General features: G+C 38.5%; 1 pseudogene; it reads right to left on the bottom strand.

The window, feature by feature from the left end:
- Positions 1–3,608: 3,608 nt before the first annotated feature.
- On the bottom strand, positions 3,609–6,440 carry LOC140634867 (coatomer subunit gamma-1 pseudogene; annotated as a pseudogene).
- Between the last annotated feature and the right edge of the window lie 5,399 nt (positions 6,441–11,839).

Consider the following 11,839-nt stretch of genomic DNA (forward strand, 5'->3'; position numbering starts at 1 on the left):
TTCAATGAACCACATATTAAAGTAGTAACTCCAAATACAAATGTTCACTGTACATCAGCATGCAAAACATCAGCTACACATTCTTCAAAATAAGATTATAGGCAAACTAATCCCTAACACGGTTTTGGAGTGTAATACTAATGTAGCTCTTTCAAATTAGAGAGTGTAAGGTGCAAATTTTGGCAAAGCAGGAACTATGTTGAAAGAGTAATACATATGTAATATAATATATTAGACTTGAGGAAATGTCACACCACTTATATCACCTGATCAGTTTTCCTAGTCATTCATATCATAATTTAGTTCATACAGTACATCACATTTAAAAGGTTAAGGCAAAAAGCCTGAGGATGTTGCCAAATTTACAACAGTATTTATAAATATTCATGAACCTATAGCATTTCCTCGAGATGCCCTTTGACAAACTTTCCAGGAGAATTGAGACTTTGTCAAGATTTCAAAGATCACATGATTGATGGTTCTAGTAGCTTATTATAAATATGCAATAGGTCTTCTCATCACTAGAAGTTGTTGAAAGTCTTGGGAGCACATATGTTCATACTAATAGTAATTAGTCACTAAGGATCCCATCAGACCACTTTACCATAGGCGGTGATTACCAACTCACCCAGAACATGATCTAGGAAACTCAACCTTAAAAGAGAGATGCAGAACTATTCAAACTGAACCCAGTCACATAAAATTTAAAAAGTGAAAAAGACTGACGATTTATTCACATATTGTGTTGTGAAAACAATTATATGCATCTGGTGATTATATCACTAGGGTGTATGTCAAACCTTACTAATGAAAAGAGACTATAGATCACTATGAAAAAAGCCCATTATGCAATACTTTCAAACCTCAGTATTTAATCAAATTTGTATTCTTACAGGTAAAGAAGAGGACATAGGGGAATACTTTTTAAAAAATACTGGCAAGGTTGATTGAGTAATTATTACCTATCAGAAATTATAAGGTTCAATGCAAAAGACGGAATGTGAGAGCATTCTCACATCCTTCTAGTAAGAGTCACATTTGATTTAATCATTTTTGGAAAGTATTGCACAGTATTCAATAAAAGCTTTAAAATGTTCACAGCCCATTACCTTGTCCTTCCTTCCATATATAGTAATATATCTTTTTTTTAATTTTTTTTTTATTTATTTATGATAGTCACAGAGAGAGAGAGAGAGAGGCAGAGACACAGGCAGAGGGAGAAGCAGGCTCCATGCACCGGGAGCCCGACGTGGGATTCGATCCCGGGTCTCCAGGATTGTGCCCTGGGCCAAAGGCAGGCGCCAAACCGCTGCACCACCCAGGGATCCCCTATAGTAATATATCTTAATGAAACAATTAGGCTTATAGAAAATGCTTATAGAATATTGTTATAAATAATCAGCAACTGAAAATATCCCAGATATTCAGTGATAGGAAGATTATTAGTATAATAATATGTCTGAATATTTAAGTAACTAGAAAAAATACTTAAAAAGAGTTTTTAATAAATAGGTTTGCTTAGACAAAGGAAAGAATAATCAGACTTCCAAATTATATACAAAATATTATAAATTATTTTTTTAAAGATTTTATTTATTTATTCATGACAGACACAGAGAGAGAGAGAGAGGCAGAGACAGGCAGAGGGAGAAGCAGGCTCCATTCAGGGAGCCTGACGTGGGACTTGATCTTGGGGCCCCAGGATCACACCCCAGGCTGAAGGCGGTGCTAAACCACTGGGCCACCGGGGCTGCCCAAAATACTATAAATTCTATATAGATACAGTATAATAGCAATGATTTTAATATATGCATAGAAAAAAAAGAATAAAAATTAAGATCATGATATTTTAGTTTTAAAAGTATTTCATTTATATAATCAGAAAATCTCAGTTTAGTATTTTTTAAAGCAGACTTTATGATTTTGGGCAGTTTTAGGTCAAAGCAAAATGAGCAAAAAGGACAAGGAGTTCATACATACCCTTTGATTCCACATATACACAGCCTCCCACACTATCAACATCCCACTGAACCCACATTGACACAACATTATCACCCAAAGTTTATAGTTTGTATAAAGATCCACTCTTGGTGTTGTCTATTCTATGGGTTTTGGCAAGGAATCACCATTATAAAATTGCACAGAACTGTTTCATTGCCCTAAAACTGCTCTTTATTCTGCTTCTTCAATTCCTCTCTCCAGCCCCAATTTCCATGATGTTGTTTTTTTCCCAAATGGCATATAGTCTATAGTGTCGTATAGTTGGAATCATATATTATGTAGCCTTTCAGATTGGCTTTTTTTTTTCACTTAGTAATATGCATTAAATGTTTCTCCACATCTTTTCATTGTTTGATAGTTCATTTCTTTTTAGCTCTGAATATTATTCCATTGTCTGGATGTACATGAGTACTCATGGCTGATGCAGGCTGGCTTCAGTATTGAAATTCAGAATTATGAAATAGAATGCATGTTAGTGGCTCCCACATTCACTCTATAGTTACAGCCTTCCATTAAAAAGAAGAATTTTGCAGGAAATACCCACATTTTATATAAAATACGTTTTACTTTACCGTGCTAAAGTTAAAATAAGAAACAAAGTGTCATATGTTATAACCAGAGTTATAATTATATATTAAAATTTCTGATTATTTTTCATGAAGGCATTTCTTATTTTGGGAAAAATCATCAGAATAAGCATTTTCACAGGTGACTGGAAGCTTTAAGGCAGAAACCATAGAGGCTTACCAGCTTTTCCCAGGGACAGGATATAGGGGATTTGAGCCTGACATTTCCTGTAGGAACTTTTCTGCATCAGCCCCAATGTGGTGGTTAGATTCCACCAAAATAATTGAACCCATACATTTGGATGCACTTGTTTTCTCAAAAATAATGGTTTTCTCTGCTATTCTGTTTTTGCTCTGTTTTTCCCTAGGAATCACAGACCACGGCATTGTAAGGCAGGACTTTGCTTTGCACATTATTCCAAAACCATTACCATGAGGTAATGTGTTAGTTATAAGATTCTTGACATCAGAGACAAGCTCAAACACCTCCAGTGCCTAAGCACTTCAGTTCTCTGTGGTACATCTCAGAATCCTGGGGAAGATGTTAAAGACAAGGTATGTCAGGCCATAAAGTTCCAGAATTATCACCAGCTAATTTAAGCTCCATTAACACAAATTCTGACAAGGCGATTCTTTTGTAAAATCCCAAATGTCTATGTGTATTTCTTCCTATAACTTAATATATATTTATTTATTTATTTATTTATTTATTTATTTATTTATTTATTTTTAAAATACCTGCTGATTGATTTATCAGGATAAGATGGTTTCCTTGGATATAAATTCAAGAGGAAGTGCAAGTATTTTATTCACTTGGATATCCTTTCCTTGACAGGCAGGGTAGCAGGTTCTGGGACAAGCTAAAATCATTCCCTATTGAAAAAATTAAAAAGAAAAAAAAAGTTAACCTCTAGTAGTAGTGGGCAGGAGTTAAATTTAAGCAAATTATTTTTTTCAGTAATTCCTAATTGTTTTTGAATACTGAAGTTTGGGAGGAAGTTTCCACTGGGTTCAGGAGGTAGGTGTGACTTCTGCATAGTGCTAAGAAGAAAAGGGCAGGAATAGGGTCCAAGTAGTTTGGTGTCTTAGCCCACAGATAGATGTCAAGATGATATCTACTGACTTCTCTGAACGTCCTACTGTCATCTGCATTCTTACCATGTCCAAAAGCAGCAGTTGAGAATTCTAGGATGCCATGACCACCCTGGAACACATCAGCCAGGAGCAATATGTGGGTATGCTTGTTACCCAGCACTTTGTCTGACCTCTCAGGGGACATTCCCAGGAATTTCACCATATTACCCACAGCCTCTTCAAGTGTTTTGATGCTAGACAAGGTGAATGTTTCTTCCTTCTCAAACTCATCCCCTACCTCATCCCAGGCTGTTTCAGAGTTCAACTTCATGACCTTTTAGATGTGATCAGCAATGATGACATCCAGATCTTCCAGCACATATTCATCTTTATAGCCTTCATCATCAATCTCCCCAGTTGTGGTATCATAGTCCTTGACAGTGAACTTTGTTATGCAGCTGAATGTGCAGGTCACATCTGTGGGGTCTTCCTTCCACATCTGGGGTGCCACCAGTGTGTAACAGGTCCCAGGCTGGTTGTAGGATAGGTTTGGGGCAGACTTGCAGCAGAGCACTTGGTAGGCTTCTGTGGGCTGGCTCCATCTGCATTGTGATGTTCTCCAAAGTCTAATCATTGAGTGTGTCTCTGCAGTCAAACTGGAACTCCATGTGGTCTGTGAAGGTATGTTTGGTGCATTGATGACATACTCTGTCTCTGGCTCAATGAGGGTCACAGGTTTAAGTGAGGACTTGAAGAGGGGACCCCACCCATAGAACTCTGGTACTGTGGCCAGCTATTCCTGGAAGATCTCTTACTCGGTGGCTACCACTTTCTCAGGCTGCTTGGCAGCTGTGATGGGGGTGCTTTTGGTTCTCTTCTCTGACATTGGCATGGTGGCCAGGGGCACCGACTGGAGGTCAATAGGTTTTTCTGATGGATCTAGAGTTTACTGCTGCAGAGATCTCTCCATACCAGTGATGAGAATAGTCAGACCATTTAAGATTTAGCCTGAACTGAGGGCCTTCTGCTTCCTCTCCAGGATATTGAAATAGTAGGTGTCTTGGTCCCTTGCTTCACTATCATCATTCATCACACACCTCTTAAGCAACACCAAGATGTTAGGTAACATCTCTTCTTTCTGGGCTCCAAACTTGGCCACAACACTCACAGCACCTGCCCAGACCTCCTTATGCTCCAAGACCAATGAAGCAGATATATATGGAAGATTATTGCTCTTGGACCCCTCCTGGCCCAGGAGATGCAAGACATGGGTAGCCAGCATGGTGAACTCACAGTCCTCTATGAACTCACACAGGTACAACAGCCTGAGTCCCCTTGCTTTCTGGGTTCTCCTTAATGATGCTGATGGTGCAGTCCATGATGGTTTACTTGTACTCAAAACCACTCTCTTCCCACAGCATGGTGAATAGGAAGTTCATGACCATAGCATGTTTTGAGGATAATTCTGGCACTGATTGGCCTCGACTACTACCACCTTGAACCCATCTGAGATCTCCAACATGAAGGATGATATCTGCTTCATGAGGCAGTTTTGCTGCCCGTCTTGAGGAATGTGGTGATGGCCACTGTGCTGATGCTACAATTCAAGTATGTGATCAGGTTCTCAACGTCCAGATTGCAGGCCATCACTCCTGACAGATGCTTCATGGCCACTTTATTAAGGGTGCACACAGCAATGGCCTTGGATGAACTTCAAGAAATCTGGAACACTGATACAACTGGGGCCAGCTCTTTGGCACTTCAGCCTGGCAGATTGACAATGGACAGTGCAGTTTCGTACACCACCATATTATGCTTGTTGGGCAAGCAGCTTTCAATGAAGTCAAACAGTGGGCTGTCATGGCTGCCATCCTCTTCCTCCAGCTGCTTGCTGGCCACCTGCATCATCATGCCGTAGGCAAAGGGAGTCATGAGACTGTGCTCGGTGAACTTTCTAATCAGCTTATTGACAGCCAGGTGGTCATTCTTAAATTTTTTTTTTAATTTTTTTTTTTTTAATTTATGATAGTCACAGAGAGAGAGAGAGAGAGAGGCAGAGACACAGGCAGAGGGAGAAGCAGGCTCCATGCACCGGGAGCCCGACGTGGGATTCGATCCCAGGTCTCCGGGATCACGCCCTGGGCCAAAGGCAGGCGCCAAACCACTGCGCCACCCAGGGATCCCCCAGGTGGTCATTCTTATGCACATGGTAGACGAACCCCAGTGCATGGTACTGGACTATAGGTTTATCACTGAATGCTGCCGCCTAGGCCTCATTCACTCAGAGCTTGACAAAGCTGCACATCAGCAGGTGCAAGCAAGATACCAGGGAAGAGCTGGAGACACTGAGCACCTTGTCTATGAGGGCCTGTTTCATGTAGCACTGAACAGCCTGCAGCATGGTACTCAGTAATCTATTAGAGGGTACGCATAGCCAGCCCCTGGTGGTCATCTTCTTTCCTGGTCATTTCCATTGTCAGGGTGCTGGTGATGATAACAATATCCTCATCAATGCAAGATATCTCCTTGATGATCAAGAAGCACATCCGAGTGTGGGATCATTAGACTGAAAGAGCTTGGTCATGGCAACAAAGGCCATGGTCACTTCAGTGGTCCCTAAGCATTCCCTTGGTTTATGAGGAAAAGGATCTTGGTGAGGATGTGGGCACATTTTTGAGAATTGATAGAAGTTTCAAGAAATACATGGGCCTCCTGGAGTACTGCACTCTTCTCAAGATACTAGAATAGGTTGGAGCCTCTACCTGATTCATTGTCTCTCTTGTTGAATTTCTCCAGCATGGTGGTGTTGGCAATGTGCAAATTAGTAGCCCTATGTTAGGTGCAGTGAGCACCAGTAGTCTAGTGGCAGTTCCATACAGGCCACTTCCCGGCAACTACATCACCTTGCACCTTAACATTCTCTTAGTATAAACTTTCAGTTAAAAAAAAAGAAAATGAAATATAAGTATTATGGTAACCCCCACTCATACCTTTGACCTGAACCAGTCTTCTATCTAGATATACGTGGGTGTAGTCAAGATGGAAAAGCTAATTTTATCAGGTCTGAATATAGACTAAGGCTTAGAGCATAGATGGTTTTAGGTACCACCCTAAGAATCTCCAATGTATATAGCTCCTATGGGGTTTTAATAAGATTGTTCATCTGGTTTAATCAGAAACTTTCTTTAAACAACGTGTATATATATGAATGACAGTTGTGGTAGCTTTGGTAATGGGGAATTTTTAAATATGCAGTTGTAGAAATGTAAAAGGACTGAGCTATGTACAATTACTATGACAGGGATATCCACACAACTCTAGCGAAAACTAAGTGAATCCACTCCCATGCCAAATAGGTTTCAGGGTTCCCACCAGTAGCCAGCATCACCACACAATAGCACAAAGTAACCTTTAAATTGGCATGTAGGGAAAAGATCATTTAGTAATGGAGAAGTCAGTTTAGAAAGGTGTATATTTTAATCTTTATTGTGTAGGAACTTCAAAGCAATATTGCAAATTCAGATTTGTCTGATCACATCTGGAGATCTAGCAAAGCAATCCTTCAGGGGTTAAATTTCCAAGACCATTTTCATGGCATCTTTGCCTTAGCTTATGATGTCCTGATGCAGATCCTTTTGCTTTGGCTCCCGATCCAGCCCTGGTAGTACTTCCATTCTGAGGTCTTTACCTCCCGTGAAACTTTGAGGTAGTTTGGTGACTGCCTCTGGTGCCATTTTCACAGATAAAATGCACATTGACCACCTCTACACCCCCCTCCATTGAACCTAGAATTGCTTTAGAACACAGGTGTGGCCCAGAGGTAATTACCTTCTGAAAGGATAGTCAATGACTGCTGTTATCTTGTCAAGCCTGGAAAGAAAGAGATTCCAGTTCACTATTTGCAACAAGGATCTTCAATCCTATTCTCTTCATTGCATTGTCACATTGATTTATTCTGGTTTGCCTTGAGTTTTGTGGTATAGTTTAAACTCTGGACTTTGTGGGCAAAGTCTTTCACCAGCATACATAGGTTTGAAATTTAAGGGTCAGTAGAAGAGAATCGAAAGTATCTAGGCTATTGGCTGCACCCTACCTTTTATGGGATTAAGATCCAAGAGACATCCCTTTCAACTCTCAGTTGTGTAATTATTAAAGTCTTCTAAGGAAAGGGAAGAGAAATGCTCAAGAAACTTAAGATTATCACAGAAATAATATTTAAAGTTGGATAGTAGAGGGCTCAGATCACCCCCTGACCCAGTCTCCTCCATGCCCACCCACTGGAGAGCACGGGCTATAATAGAGCAACAGTGAAAAGCCTACATCACAAAGCACTATAAGCATCTTAGAGGTCAAGGTCACAGGTCCATGGCCTACAAAATCAATACAGCACACATAGGATGGACATAAAAACCCTCAGCATCAATGGGAAACACTATGGCAAGCTATAAACCAAGCTATGCACATGTGACAGCCAGGAGGACTATCCTTATGAGCACTTTCCCTCCTTACTTTCCAGTTGGTCAGGACTCTATAGATGAAAATGGTAGGGCTAGACAAGAATAACGGCTTTATTAAGAATTCCTCATGAAGGGGCACCTGGATGTCTCAGTCAGTTAAGTGTCTGACCATGGATTTCAGCTCAGGTCATGATCTCAGAGTCATAGGATTGAGCCCTGCTTTGAGCTCTGCACTCAGTGTGGATTCTGCTTGTCCCCTTCCCTCTACTCCCCCCGCCACCCTCTTTTTCTATCTCTAAAATAAATAAACAAAATCTTCAAAAAAAGAAAAAAAGAACTCCTCATGGAATGCTCTATGTTTATAGTTTTGTTTTTATTGTAAAGGGTGAAAATCAGGACCAGCCAAAAGAAGAGATACATAGGGCAAGGTCTGGGAGGGCAGTATTTATTGGGAATAATGTATTTTGAGCTAACTGTTAAAAACAATGCAAAACAAGAATCCCTTCCCTCATGGGGCTTAAGATCTCATTGAGAAACCAATCTCATTGAGAAACCAAGCAACACATGATACAATTAGCAAACAATTAAATATGTAACTAATTCATACTGTCCAAATAGTAAGCACACTGGGAACAAAAGGAAAGGACATAACCTATACAATTTTTCTACTATTGGCAGTCTTCTAAGTAACTTGGAATAGCTGAGGTTTTGAAAAGAAAACAGCACACAACTGCAGAGCCTACCAGAAATTGAGAGTAAGCAGTAAGTGGTTGACTAGAGATTGGTAGAACACCATCACTTCAAATAAAATGTGGCTTTATGAGAGGCAGAGATATGAAATACTTCTATTTGATCTTTTCCTTTGTTTCACATTTCCATCCACTCTCACCCCTCATATCTCCATTTCCCCAAAGATCTCCAAAGGTCTTTAATTCTTTGCTGTGTGTCTTGATATTTTCCTAAATTCTCTCTGATGGGACAATTTTGTCCACTCCCACAAGACCATTTATCCAGACTGAAAGACATGTTGTATTTGCTGGTAGTACTAAAAATAGCCAACCTGGTAAGAGTTGGCATCTGCAAATCTGCAATGGCAGCTCCTCTCCATGACACCCTGTAGGGAGCCATTCCTTTTTTTTTTTTTTTTTTTTTTTTTTTTATGATAGTCACACACAGGGAGAGAGAGAGAGAGGCAGAGACATAGGCAGAAGGAGAAGCAGGCTCCATGCACCGGGAGCCCGACGTGGGATTCGATCCCGGGTCTCCAGGATTGCGCCCTGGGCCAAAGGGCAGGCGCTAAACCACTGTACCACCCAGGGATCCCGAGCCATTACCTTTGACCTCCACCTTCCACCATCTCTAACTCCAGTAAGGATGCTGTTTGGAAGAAAAGGTGAGAATTGATGGGAAAATGATTTGAAAATTATTTTTTGAAGGAATTTTTCTTGATTCTCATCAACTCTCTAGTGGAATTATTTAAAATGAATATGAGTTTATTGAAATCCTCCAAGTTTTAGTAGCAAAGCAATAGTTTAAGCAGTGAACACCTATGCTTATAATGTATATATTTACATACTACAGCCGTACGTTAAAACAAGGTATATCATAAACATGCCTAGCTAACAAATCTTTTATGGTATGTTGGTATAATCATGGGCATTCTAGTAACTTCTTAGAAGGAATGTTTTCATGGAGAATTAAAGATTAATTTTATGCTACTTGCTATAATGATTAAAAAACCTGAATTACTGGTTTGAAGTTGACTTTATTATGTTTTTTATTATGTTTTTTTATACTTTATAAATGTTCATTTATGATTCTAACGATTATGATAATATTTTTTTTGCAATTTCCACATATCTATTCTTTTTAAAGAGATTTTTCCCAATTTACTCAAAAGATCACTTCAACTATTTCCTGTTTTTTATACTATTAAATGGATCTGTTTACTGCTTGCATTTTTTACAGGTTCTTTGCATCTTCCCTTTTGACAGGACTACAGGGAATTCATTCTTTAGTATACTTTTTGGAAGGAGGAACACCAAATTATATAGAAACTAAGATTATTAGGGGAGAAGAGCACAGTGGATTATCCTGTTTTGAATTAGATGTTCTGGCAGCTAGTCATTTTATATTATTGCCAGATTTAATGTACATAAGATGTAGTTACAATACAAATGGAAGACTAATAAAAGAGAGTGCCTTTAAATTACAGAGACAGAAAGTTTTCAGTAAGAGCTCTTGAAAACATTAGCAGACTTTTCCAACATGTCTAAAAATTTGTTTAAAATTTGAGTGAATTATTCTACTAGATATCAAAAATACCTTTCTAAGACTACATTCAAAGAAAAAAATGTTATGATATTACAGATGCAATTTCTTTAAATAGTAAGGAGAGCTACTATATTTATAAATTATTTCCATTTAGACAATTGTTTGAATAACTTTTACTAGCACTTAAAAATGTGTTGCTACCTTAATGGAACAAAGCAATGGATTGCAATTTTATAAGTTTGTGTTGATAAATCTGTCATTTACCAATGGTTAACAACTAATTTTCAAACCCTCCTGATGCAAAGCATATCCCATTAAGTTTAAAAATTCATTAACGTTTCCATGTGCCAGATGGCACAATGTAAAAAATGTTTGAAGTACACAGCAATTAAAACTCTCAAACATATAATAACCTAGCTGGCAATTTGTTATATATATTGCATGTTAGAACACCACAAAATGCTGGCTACATAATATCCATCTGTGAATATATTGAATTTCTAAAAACATAAGTAAATAGATTAGGCCTGAGACAAATTCATTTCTGATTTGTAAAGACTACAGAAACTGCCATTTAATTCTCTAAAGTTATAAGACACAACTGCATTTCAAACTGATTAGAAAAGCTCAGAAAAATGTAGACACCAAGCATTTAAAAATTTATCTTCAGAGACCAACTGGGTGATTTGCCTAGGAATAGAAAACCATTAAAAAAAAAGAAAAAAAAAAGAAAGAAAGAAAGAAAGAAAAAAGAAAAAGCAATGCTCTTGTAAGTACCCAGCTAAGAGCAAGTACGGTTTTGAATAGGAGAGCAATCACAAAAATGCTAAATTTTGAATTTAATATAGTATTTTTGGCTAGATTTTAAATCTGGACAGTAATTCATTTGAGTCCACACTGATTATATTCACCAAAACAAATATGCTATCTGTTTACACATGGCAAACCACAGATTACCTCAATTATCTAGTTAAGAAGTGTTGCTTATCTAAGACTTATTCAAACGATTTGAGAATGTGCTTTTCATTCCATGCATTATTCAGTCCCCTTCTCACAATGAACTAAACATAGTTTGCCTTTTATCCCTATATTAACTAGGTGAAAATGTCCACCTAAATTCAAAATATGTTTGATAGCCTTAAATCCTCTATTCACTTGAATAAGGTGTTGAATATATATTAAAAACTTCCTATGGGGATGCCTGGATGGCTCAGTGGTTGAGCATCTGCCTTTGGCTCAGGTCATCATCCAGGAGTCCTGGGATCAAGTCCCCCATCAGGCTCCCCAAGAAACCTGCTTCTCCCTCTGCCTATGTCTCTGCCTCTCTCTCTGTGTGTCTCTCATGAATAAATAAATAACTCTTTAAAAAAATGTGTGTTTAAAAACTTACTATGTTTTAGGTGGAGCCAATCTAATTTCGAAGATGAAAGTTTCTCACCTCTAACAAGAAACAATTTATCAAAATAA

Source organism: Canis lupus, chromosome 6, assembly GCF_048164855.1.
Source record: "Canis lupus baileyi chromosome 6, mCanLup2.hap1, whole genome shotgun sequence".
NCBI classification, from domain to species: domain Eukaryota; kingdom Metazoa; phylum Chordata; class Mammalia; order Carnivora; family Canidae; genus Canis; species Canis lupus.